The sequence below is a fragment of the Lacerta agilis genome, chromosome 9 (genome assembly GCF_009819535.1).
Source record: "Lacerta agilis isolate rLacAgi1 chromosome 9, rLacAgi1.pri, whole genome shotgun sequence".
Classification (NCBI taxonomy): domain Eukaryota; kingdom Metazoa; phylum Chordata; class Lepidosauria; order Squamata; family Lacertidae; genus Lacerta; species Lacerta agilis.
In genome coordinates, this window is record NC_046320.1 from 18,755,381 (window position 1) to 18,767,842 (window position 12,462).

The following is a 12,462-nucleotide window of genomic DNA, read 5'->3' on the forward strand; positions in this document are numbered from 1 at the left end:
TTAAAGTCACAGCAACCGAGGTGGGCGGGGGTGGGCTCTGCGGGATGCGACACCCAGGAGGATCGATCTCCAAAGCGACACAGAACAAAGTGTGCGGGTTTGTCCCGCGGCGTTTGCGCTCACGTGTGTCTTACTTGTTCGAGGGAGAAGGAGAGAGTCGAGATCTCGCCCCGCTCCGCTGCTGGGCCAGGTATTGAGGAATGCCGTGACGTCACCGGGGGGGAAAGGAAAGGCAGGTGCTGCGGCTCCGTCGAAGAAAGGAGGCGAGGAAGGCGCTCCTCGGCTGGTCCCGGACGGTGCTGAGCACGCGCACTGGGCGGCGAGCGGACCCAAAAAGGGGTGGGGGGAAGAAAAAAAGAAGAGCGCGAGAAACCCAGGAACGAGGAGTGCGCGCACAGACACACTCACATATCCAGCAGCTGCCCAAAGGCGCGCGAGGCGAAGCGTCCCGCCGCCGCCTCTGCGGAAGGTAATAAAGCGCCACTGCAGGGCTGCTGCGCTTCGGCGGGAAGCTCGGCGAGGTGAGGGGGGCGAGGGGATGGCGGAGGAAGAGGAGGAGGAGGGAAAACTGAACGCCGCTCGTCCCTTTTGCCCTCCGGCTCCTCAAAGCTGGAAGTGTGGCGCAGCGGGTAACCGAGAGAGAGAGAACGGACTCTGAGCCTGAGGGGAGCCCCGAGCCGCGGTTTGTGGGGCGTGAGGCGGCGCCGCCGCTGCCCTTCGCGGGAAAAGGTCGCGAGGGAACTTTGACGCGCAGCAACTTCGGGTGGGTGTCCCGCGTTTCGAAAAGGGCTACGGCTGTGTGGTCTGAGGCGAGATTTATAGATATGTGTGTGGAAGAGGGTCGCTGTCAAGTTGGCGCGAGGAGCTGTGGGAGAGCTTCGTCTCGCCTCCCGCTCCCCACTCTCCTCCTCCCCCCCCTTTCTCCGTGGCCTCCCCCATTCCGGCGGGACGCGCGGCTGGGCCAATGGGGAGCGCGGCCGCGGCGGCGGGGGTCTCCCCATTGGCTGGCGGCCTTGGCCTTCCTGCGAGTTGCTGGACTCCCGAGTTGCTCTTGCCCTTTCCTTCCCCCTGGCGTTTTGCTGCTGGCTCTGGCTGGGCTCCGCCTCGGCCGCATTGGCCCGCCGCGATTCTGCGCCTTCTCTCCGCCCTGCGCACCGGGGGGGGGGGGGGGGAGGACACGGCTTCGCTCCTCTCTCTCTCTCTCTCTCTCTCTCTCTTTTTCTCTCCCCACCCGCGCCGCCACCCGCCAGCTTTAGCTTGTGCCAGGCACTTAAGGGGAAAGTTGGCAAGGATGTCGCAGCTCAGGCCAAAGGGTTCTCTCTCCTGGCTGATCCCTGTTGCGCCTGCTCTGTGCTGCGAGCCCTTCTGCGAACGGAACCTGGCGCGGGCTGTCGCTGATCAGATGGGGAGAAATCGCATTCGCGGACTCCAAAGAGTTTAGGCAACAGGCGTCCTCGTTTCATCGCTTGAGGCGTTGCCGCAGCTGACAGTAGAAAAAGCCTATTAAGTTTTTTCTTCTCCCTGAGTTTTGTGCTTGATCTTACAGAACGTGGAAGGGATGCCTGATGCCCCTGGGTAGCTGTTGGTTGAGAGGTTTATATTTCACATTTCAGACTAGTTTAAATCTCCAGTCTGAGTGTTCCTTTAAAAGTAAAGTAAAGTGTGTTTCTTATATTTGGCACATCTGTAAAACCGATATCTAGTAGAATGTACATCTGGCTTTTTTGGGGGGGGGGGTATTTGCTTTCTGTTCCGCCTTAACAATATGATACACAGATAGGTAGGCTCAAAGGTGTTTCCATTCGTTTGAAAACACCCCTGAAGTTGAACTTGAGATGGCTTATTTCAAGACCTCATGGATTGTTTCACCTTCCTATCTGTAAAACAGGATTACTGGTTGATTTGTAGAATGGTTTGAAAGGATGAATTACTTTGAAACCTTCTTTGTGACTCCCAGCAGCCTCAGGCAGCACAAGCCAATGGCCAGAGATGGTGAGAGTTGTCATCCAGCAACAACTATAATTTGTTATTAAGTAAAACCTTCTCGCAGCCTACCAAACAACATAGCAGGATGATAATCCTAACAGGCTTAGAATAGCATGCTATTTACGTGTACACAACAACAACATTTAATGTTTGTGTCCTTAATATCATGGGTTCTGCTTTGGTTTATTTGCTTTTCTCTTTTGATTCAGGAACTTGATTGGGACAAATCTGTGAATGTCTCTTAATGGGGCCCTAGCCATAGAAATCTCCTAAGGAAGGAACAACTGTTAAAGTCCTTTAAAAGGCACACTGCAGTCAGAAATCTCTTTTCCTCACTCAGCCCCTCCCCTTCCCCCCTGTATTCCTGGCATCGGATTGCTCCTGTGCTGCTTCCTCTCTGCTAGGCTAATGTCTAGTGTCAGGTTTTCTCATCACAGGGAGAACCACTCTAGGGCTTGTATTGAATAACCCAGTGAAAACTACCAAGTTTATAGGCTAATCCTTATATGCTGTCTGGAGGATGACCAACAACAGTACCTAATTCTCTGCTGTTTCTCTCTCCTGCCCACCCCCCACCTCACTTGCCTAGCAGTAGACTTCTCAAGGTCTGTTGGGGCAACCAGAACTGCTGAACCAAGAGTGAAATTACCATATGTGTGTGTACTCTTAAGGTAACCAGCTTATTCTGCAAGCCAGGTGAAGCCTTTCGTGGGAAAACCTGTGCTGCTCTATTTTAATGCTTCAAACTCTGAAACAGTCATTGAAGCAAGCGCATGGAATGTGCATGCTTTATTGTTAGAAGAGAAGCACTCAGGTGCTTGTCTCCATCGGAAAGGCCGAACAGTGTCAAGTAGCACTCCGGCTTTTTTCCACATCCAGTAGAAATGTCCTTTCTTTCTCCTGCGCAGACAGTTGCATTCTCAACACTGACCTCTCTTTGGTTTGCTAAGCATTCTGCACTGCTGTGACGGTTAATATGACGGGAATAATTATTGGACTGCAGTTCTAGAAGGACAGCTAGAGGCAGGGGATCCTTAAACTTCTCCCTTGAGGGGGAACGGCAGCTGCCCCCCCCCTTAAGTGAGAAGTGTGATGGAGCCAGCGCCTCCCCAGCTTTGCAGCCCCCATCCTGCTCCTGCTGGTGTGCAAGCAGGAGCCGGATCAGGGCTCTCTCAGCTGGGGAAGGGGAGCACCTTAACGGAGCCCCTGCACCGCAGCCAGTGGCAGGTCGGTGGCTCTTTAAAACTGCTTGGTTGAGGTGAGGGCAATAGCACGCTCCTCAGCCAAGCAGTTTAAAGAGGCAGAGGGAGGAACAAGCTGTATCAGCACCTCACCAATGCAACTTGTTTCTCCTTCTGCCAGTATGAGGGCAGACGATGGCGGTTTCACCACTGCCTTCTGAGTCCCTCTGCCTCCAGTGCCTGCTGCAGCTTGTAGTGCCTGGCTGCAGTGCCTCCCTTGGCGCTGGTAGCAGAGGGATTCAGAAGGCAGCGGTTTCACCAGCAATATACTGCTGAGTGAAACTGTCATCATGGTCTGCCCCTCATACTGGTCCTGAGTGATATATTGATATATCGGCCAGGCCTACTGAACACCCAGCCCAAACCCCCTGATGACCTCTCCCAGCGGCTTCATATAGATGTTAAGAAGCATGAGGGAGAGGACAGAGCTCTGAGGTACCCCACAAGTGAGAGCCCAGGGGTCTGAACACTCCCCTCCCAACACCACTTTTTGGACACGGCCCAGGAGGAAGGAGTGGAACCACTGTAGAACAGTGCCCCCTCAGCTCCCAACCCCTCTAGATGGTCTAGAAGGATGTCATGGTCAATGGTGTCAGAGGCCACTGAGAGATCTAGCAGAACTAGGAAACAGCTTTCACCTCTGTCCCTAGCCCACTGGAGATCATCGACCCAGCACATCCAAGGCAGTTTCAGTCCTATGATGAGGCCTGAACTCTGATTGGAAGGGATCCAAATGGTCCGCATCGTCCAGACATGCCTGGAATTGTTCAGTAACCATCTGCTCTATTACCTTGCCCAAGAATGGAAGATTTGAGACTGGACTATAATTGGCCATGATGGCTGGCTCCAAAGATGGTTTTTTAAGAAGTGGGTGTGGGAAGACTCCCTCACAGAGGGAAGCATTCACCACCCCACAAGGCCCATTGCCCAACCCTCCCTGGCTTGCTTTTATGAGCCAGGATGGGCAAGGACCAAGGAGACAGGTGAGCGGTTTCACTCGTCTAAGCCAGTGTTTTTCAACCTTTTTTGGGCAAAGGCACACTTGTTTCATGAAAAAAATCACAAGGCACACCACCATTAGAAAATGTTAAAAAATGTTAAAATTTTTAACTCTGTGCCTATATTGACTATATATAAAGTAATTTTTCAATTTTTCCCACGGCACACCAGGCAACATCTCACGGCACACTAGTGTGCCGCGGAACAGTGGTTGAAAAACACTGGTCTAAGCAGCCTGTCCAAATCCTTGGAGGTAACGGATTGAAATTGATCCCATACAAACTGACTAGTCAGAGCTCTGGCACTCTCCCACCCCAGCCCTGCCCCTACGGTGGAGTCTTGAGTGGTTTTATCTGTGAAAAACTTTGCAAAGTCACCACAGGAGATACTGGGTCCTCACTGCACCCTGATGGTGAAGGTGGATCCTTTAAACTCTGGACCACCTGGAAGAGTCTTCTGGAACTATTTTCCACAGATGCAATAGAGGCGGTGAAGAAGGTCCTCTTCACCGTCGCTATCACCACTTGGTAGGCTTGACATTGAGCTCTAACCTGTGTTTGGTCTGATTCGGAGTGGGTTTTCCACCACTCGTGCTCTAGCTGTCTCAACAGTTGCTTCATCGCCCTTAGCTCCGGGGGAAACCATGGAGCCATCTGGGCTCCATGCATTTGGAGAGGGCGCTTCGGAGCCAGACAGTCAATAGCCCTGGTTAGCTCTGCATTCCAGCAGACCACCAGGGCATCAGCTGAAAGGCCATCAGAGTTAATTTCTTAAGCTAAAACTGATACACACAGTTGGTATAAACTTTTGTAATAAAGCTGTCTAAAGATCAGTAGTCATCAACCTGGTTGGACATGAGATACACCTTTTCACTTTTTAAAGGTCTTCTTCTCTCATCCTTTCTCGCCCCTCTCTTTTCCTTTGAAATTTTTTATTTGGCGCAGGAGAACCCAAAACAAAAACAGTTGGTTGGTGCCACCAACTGCGGCTGCAACCCACAAGTTGAATGCCAGTGGTCTGATAAAATGTCCACAAGTAATTGCTATGGAAGGTTAGTAAAGTTTCTTATTTGGAAGAACAAGTTATTTTTTTTTTAATGTCCAATGTTCGGGGATGCTTGGATTGGAAGTCCAATGACAATCTGGAGTGCCGCAGGCTCATCATTCATGCCCAATTGCTTCAGTGGGAGGCATGCAAAAAAGAAGCCATTGCTATTATTTCAATTTTTGAAATAATTCAAGAATTATTTTGTAGTGTAAAATGTACTTAAATTAAATATATACCCCTTTCATGTCAAAATGGTTGAAGCTGGCATTGCACCGATAATTTTAACCTCAGTAGTTGAAGGTAAAAGTACAAAGGGGCATGGTGAAGAAGAGGTTGTAATTGGAGGAGTTCCCAGTTAATTTTTTGTCCATCTTGTCAGTAGCTGCCGGTCCAGGTACTTATTCTCAGAGTAATCTGTTATTAGTTACATACTGTGGCCTTTAGCTTATTATTCAGAAGACCCACGACAGGTGTTTTCATGTAGGAAAACTTGGCCAAACAATGAAATGTTTTGTTTTGTATGTGTTTATTGTGTAAACTAAACATCAAACCTTAGGTGTGTTGTGTTTTCTTCAACAAGAGGAGGCATCATTTGGGCTGCTTAGTTGCCTCTTTTCTAAAAGTGGATATAATTGGAGAAAATAATTATTGCATTGCAGAAAATAATTACTGCATTGGACAAAATGTTGTTTAGGTGTGGGAATCCTTGTCTTTCTCAATCCTTCTCCCCCCATCCCCATCCCTCTTTTTGTGTTAGTCTGCTTCCTCTCAGTCAGGGACTGTAACCTTGACCTGAGAGAAACCTCCATCAAAGCATAACTGGATTAGCCACACAGTTTAAAGCCTGCCTCTTTTTTTTTTTTAAATGCAGAGACTTTAGCATGTTGTGACTTGCTAGTTACTATAATGTGTTTTGTGACTACCTAAATTTCCAATAAAGATGGGGAACAGTAGAGTGTTTAGTTTGTTTTAAGAGCATGGGTGTCATTTTGAGCCATGCAGAGATCTGCTGGAGTCTTGCATTAACTAAATCTTACAGTAGTGGATGATGTATCAAGACAGGAGTGGGGCTCCCAAGACACCTGTATGTGTCAAAGTTGTGAAGAAGTCTTGGCTATTATTTCTTTTAATTTCCAATAGTGTGGTAACACTAGTCTTTGAAACAACAACAACAGCAACAACAACAACAACAAGCCATAGAAAATGTTGGATGTTTGTTTGTTTGACGGATTCCTTTGTAATAAATGAAGAAAATCAGTGGTTATGAACATGGAAGTTTAAATACTGCAATTCAAAACACACGTCTAATTAAGTATCACGCCTCTCAACTTGTGATGTGGTTAAGGTCATGTAGCTTTGGAAAGATGCTCAGTAGTTTCGAATGCTTATACTTTTGTTTCTATTTATACAAAACACTGCTGGCAAAAAGAGGGGGACTGGAAAGGGCACTCACGTTGAAATCTGATACCGTTGCACTGTGGTCAAGGAAAGGTGGTGTGTGAATGATTTCTTGAGGTTCATTGAAAAATGAAGGGATTTTTTAAAATGCTTTTTGAAACCAAGCATATGCCCCAAGCAATCAATGGCCCACTAAAGAAATGTACAGGACAAACTCGACTGCTTGGAATGAGCTGATGAAATCCCTAAGTGCTTTGCTTCAGTATGCTGGCATATAAAGCGCCACTGGGTTAAACGTTTTCCAGGCATCACTTGTAAAGTTATTGGGGAAAAAATCAGGTTACATTATAACAGATGTTTAATAAACCTTCATTGCAGAATGTATGCACCAATGAACAGATTGTGTTAAGGTAGGAAAAATATGAATCTCATTCTCTCTCTCTCTTACTCTCATTCAGATCTTAATAGTTTTATTTGCTATTTGTATGGGAAACCTATGTTCAAGTTTTAGTCTTACAGAACATTTCCTTTCCTTTCTTGCCTTAAAAAATGAAAGTTAATTGGTGTGCTGTCTGTGAGACTGCAAGCCTAAGCATGTTTACTTGGAAATGAGCCCCATTGAAAGCACTGGGACTTGACTAAGCAAGTTTCTTCTGCATTTGACATAAAGAAACAACTGAAGTATTTGCATGAGCTATTTGCCTTTTTGATTGAACTTATGAATATGTAAAGTTAGTTGATGATGATGGATGCATTCCTGGAGTTTGGAAGCTACATTTCTACAATGAGTAGGTTAAAAAAAAAACCTAAATTTTCTGCTTCAATTGTAGTGTGTGATCTGCTCAACTACAGTAATCAATTGTAACTGGTTGAGTACAAGGTTTTGGAGATTTTTTTAAAAAAAGCCGAGGTATAGTGGAAAAGCTTTTGACTGTGTTGTGCTTTATTTAATGACTGTGAAGCTTCTGGAATTGGAAATCTAACTGTACTTATAATATCTTTTTTTTAATGTCTTTCAACAAATATCTCCAACATATTGTGCAGGGCAGTTCCAAACAGGAATACAGCATTTCAGCTTATTTGCTGCTGAACTTCAGGGTGGTATAGTAGTCACAAGCTGGGCACTTCCCCAATTCTTGGAGACTTCACAGTGAATACTTTTTAACAAGTTGAAACTCATACTGGTGTTTGTTTCCATTTGAAATAGAGGCAACTTTTCATAGTCAGCCCCAGAGTACTCTAATTTCCTTGGGTGTACAGGATTAGGTAGAACCACTTTGGTAAAGAAAGCTTGCTTACAACAACTCCATGGATTTATTTCACTTGCATGAAGCTGTTGGTTAAGCACAATAACCTTCATTGTGTGTTGAGGCTTTTGCCTGAATGTGTGGACTACATGTCTTGGAAAGTATGATGAAAGATTTGTGTCGTTGGTTCGCTTACTTTAACGCATGCAATTTTCTATGATGAATATGCAGATGTGAACTCTCTGATTTTTACAGAAGAAGCTGATGTCAGTCATAAATTATGGTTAGCAGATTGCATTTTACAGATCAATGCTTGAGGAGAGTACTGTACTAAGATTTTTTTTTCCCATTGAAGCTACATATTGGGTTATGCTGTTTTGTTGTAGGAAGCTGCTTCTCTGTGATGGGATGGAGTTATTGATTGCAAAACGATTGCTTGAAGTTAATGGGATAATCCCACAGAAATGACTAGGTATTTACCACTGGTGAAATTTCATGTTGCTAGAGTAATCTTCAAGTCATGTGGGGTGAGGAGAGATGACATGATTGGTTTGGAGGTTAACTTTGGAACTCTAGAAGTCCCTTAAGGGCACATTCTTGAGTGATGGAAAGTGTTCTTCGGGATATGGAATGGTACAGAATGTTAATGAGGGGGAAATGGCTGTCTTTTGCTTAATCAATATAAGTTTGCCTTGCATTCTTGCATTGCACACTGGGGGAATTCAAACATTGATCCGCACATTGCTTTTAAACGCAAGAAGAGTCTGCTGCACCAGGCCAGTGGCTCATCTAGTCCAGCATCTGGTTTTCACACTTGCCAACCAGATGCCTGTGGGAAACCCGCAAGCAGGATTGGGGACAAGAGCATTCTCATCTGCGGTTTCCAGCAAGAGGTATTCAGAAGTATTACTGCTCCAACTGTGGAGGCAGAGCATAGCCATCATACCTAGCAGTCATCAATGGCCCTCTCTTCCATAGATTTGTCAAATTCTCCATTAAAGCCACGTGTTCCCATTCATCCTTCATTTACAGTCCAAGAGCTTAGAGGCAAATTGCATGACAGCTGAGAGGTACGTGTGACGGGGAGATGCAGCCATTTCTGTGTACATGTTAAATATTTAGGTAAGCATGTAAAATGTGCACAAGGTTCATGTTATCCTTGTAAGAACCTTAAGAGTCATGAGTTAATATATACAGAAAGGAAATTGTATAATGTAGTAACTATATAAACATCTCATTGCACTATTGCTTGGACTACATCTGATAACTTCTTTTTTTCTTTTTTTCTTTTTTACCATCTTAGCTAATGGCAGTTCTGGGTTGCTTCCATTCATGTGATAACATAGTAGTGACTGCCATAAGAGAGCACTATGGTTTCCCATTTATTTTCTTGTTGGGAATCACTTTTAATATAAGCAGAGTGTTTGGTACTGTTATTCCTGCTTCATCCAGGAATAATTTGCCTCCTAAATCCCACGCTTTGCCAAAGGAAGTAAAAATGTTTTCATTTCCCAGTGCTTTTTCAGACAAGACTAGTTTCTCAGAATGGTTGTAATTCTCACTTCAAGCATCCAAAGACCTCTCTTCATATCCCAGAAAAGTGCAAATTATGAGAAGAGGGCTTTTCCTCATTACTTCTTTGGTGGCCAGCAGGAAGCATACCTAGCTGTAAGTAAGGTATGATGGTGATGATCAGTCCCACCATGGAGACATAGCATGAAGACATTGACATACTTTAATGGGGAACAGCATGTTGAAGGTTGCAGGTTCAACCCTTGGCATCTACCACTGAAGGAATCAGACTGTGGAAAGACCCCTGTATGAGATCCTTGGGAAGACTGAACACCTTTGCAGAAGCGGGAATCTAACTTGATGACAGTGAATGTATGAATGAGCCCATCAAAAATTGCACGCATGGCTGGCAATACAGTGCAATTTGAGTTGTAGTTCACACTTTCAGCTGACAGTGTTTAGCTGCTGAGAAATCCAGCAATGGGTATCCATGTGAGAACCAGCCCAGAGGCCCTAACTACACCTTGCATATGCATGCATGTAACTAATGCCCAATGGCTGCTTTCTCATCAGGTTGGAGATTTGGAGCAGATAAAAGTGACACTTTATCCTTTCCCTGCTTCCGAACCCAAGCCACTTCCCCCTGCTTAGTTTCATTTTTTAAAAATGGTGACTTACTTACACACTTACTGTATTGAATAATAAACAAATCAGTTCAGAACAAAAACTTTAAACTCGGTGATAAGTAGCTTTCTATTTATTCAAAAAGAAGAAGGGGGGGCTAGGAGACAGATGCAGACAAAAAAAGCACGTTAGCAGGATTCCATTTGTTTCGCACACAGAAGAGCCATTCACCAAGCTCTTTAGTCTTCCCAACCGGAGGAGCTGTGCATGTCCCTAACACATTCTTCTTGTCTCTACTCCTTTCCCTTCCATTTCGTGGCAGACACCCCCATTGCATTAGGAGAAGGAACTAAGACCAGAGCTGTAGCAACAGGGAGGGCTAGCCAGGTTTTTTTGCCCCGGGTGAAGCCTCCAGAGGGGTGCCACTGAGGCTTCAAACCCGTTTGTGTGTGTGTACACAAATGCATGTTGGGGGTGGGCCCAGCAGCGTAGCTAGCCGCTCGGGTTCCTGGTGCGGGGTGTGTGTGTGTGTGGTGCATCCGGGGGCGGGGCAAGCCTCTCTGCCGCTTGGAGCCTCTCTGCTGCCTCCCCCTCAGCTGTAGGGCAGCTGAGGGAGAGGCAGAGTAGGCAGAGGCAAGTCCCACGCTGCCATTCCAGGCAGCGCGGAACCTGCAGGTGCCTAAGCCACCATGTCACTCCTAAAAAGTTTTGTGAGCCCATTTTTTTTAAAAAATCATTTTTGTCACCAGTGATGACACCTGGGACGGACCGCACCCCACACCCCCTTCCTCCGCCACTAGGGGCCCCCACACTGGGTCTTTGATCTGGGTGAAAATAAGCCTAGTTTCGCCCCTAAGACTTACAGCTTCTGAACTATATAGACCCTCTCCGATCTTGCATTCCAAGCTCAGTGCAAAATAGTTTGCTAAAAATATAAGGGAGGGGGCAACCTGCCCTCCATCCGTGTTGCCGCAACCTTTTTACCAAGTTTTATTCATGTTCTAAAATGAAAATAGTGAAATTCCTTAGCTGAATTCTTGTGGCACTTGTTGAAAAATTGTAAAAAAAAAGGGGGGGGTAAGTAATAGCCAAATATAAACTGGATGTTGTTTTTTAATTGTTTCCCCTAGAGCCATATTTCCAGTTCCTGAATTTACCATTTTTCATGCTTGTCGGCTAGTTCTGTTCTTGCTCCAAGATGAATGGTGGAATTATTCTTAATTCATAGGGAAGGTATCCAAATTCTTGTCATTAGCTACACCCCAGTTTCACTGTTAATACAGCGCTTTCCCGTTCTGCTGTTTCTCCCCCCACCGCCCTCAAATCTTATTCTAATTTAGGTACCATTCTATTTTAGTCAGCTGTTGTGTTGGTGTTCCTGCTCACTTTTGAATGGCTACGAAGTCTCTAAAGTGATGCCAGCTTGCTATCAACAGAAGTGAAGTGTTTGTGCAAGATTGAAGTAGTATTCTTCTCTGAAAAAGTATACTAGCAGCTTTGTGTTAATCTTGTGTGTCAACAGTTCAGTGTTTGTTGGACAGGTTGGGAATGAATAAGGGTGAACAAGCTGAGGCTTTAGCTGGACAAGATGGAATTACCGTGTGTCAGGAAGACAACTGATGAGGATGGAGTTGCACTTCCTTTAGCTAAGGACCAAGTCCATAGCTTGGGTTCCTACTGAGCTGAACACTGGTGGTGTCTGTTGCTAGGTGTGCCTTGTACCCATCTAGGTTAGTACACCTGATATCTCCCTATCTAGAGACATTGGACATTGCCCTAGTCGTAGTGTAATGTACTCAGGGGTGTCAACAAGACTTTCTGGGTCCAGATTTTATGTCATTTGGGTCCTCTGCCCCACTCACAAGCAAGGACACAAATTTGCATAGTTTTTATTCGCTTTTGTGGGTGGGGTGGAGCCAGGTTTTTTTCTCGCTTCTCCCTGGCCAAATGGCTTAGGTGACGCAACTTACCAGGGAATACGACACTACTAATGTGAGCGTGTAGCATATGTTGTGTTGTTGCATTGCCCACATTACTTTCAAACAGATGTATATTTAGAACATTAAGACAAGGGTGTCACCCAGCAAAGTACAGTCGTACCTTGGTTGACGAACGCCTTGGCAGTCAAATGTTTTGGCTCCCGAATGCTGCAAACCCGGAAGTGAATGTTCCGGTTTGCAAATGTTCTTTTGGAAGCTGAATGTCCGGTGGGGCTTCTGATTGGCTGCAGAAAGCTTTTGCAGCCAGTCAGAAGCCGCGCCTTGGAAATCAAACGTTTTGGAAGTCGAACAGACTTCTGGAACAGATTCCATTTGGCTTCCAAGGTACGACTGTAGTTCTACATTGCCTGGAGTAGCTCAGTTGGTAGAGCACACGACTCCTAATCATGGATTCATAGTCATAGACTA

General features: G+C 45.9%; 1 protein-coding gene across 1 annotated transcript in view; it reads left to right on the top strand.

The window, feature by feature from the left end:
- Positions 1–353: 353 nt before the first annotated feature.
- Positions 354–12,462, top strand: part of MTUS1 (microtubule associated scaffold protein 1) — a 104,356-nt gene continuing 92,247 nt past the window's right edge. The window contains exon 1 of the mRNA XM_033159831.1: positions 354–469. The gene's annotated coding sequence lies outside the window, so the exon portion shown is untranslated. The remainder of the gene's footprint in view (positions 470–12,462) is intronic.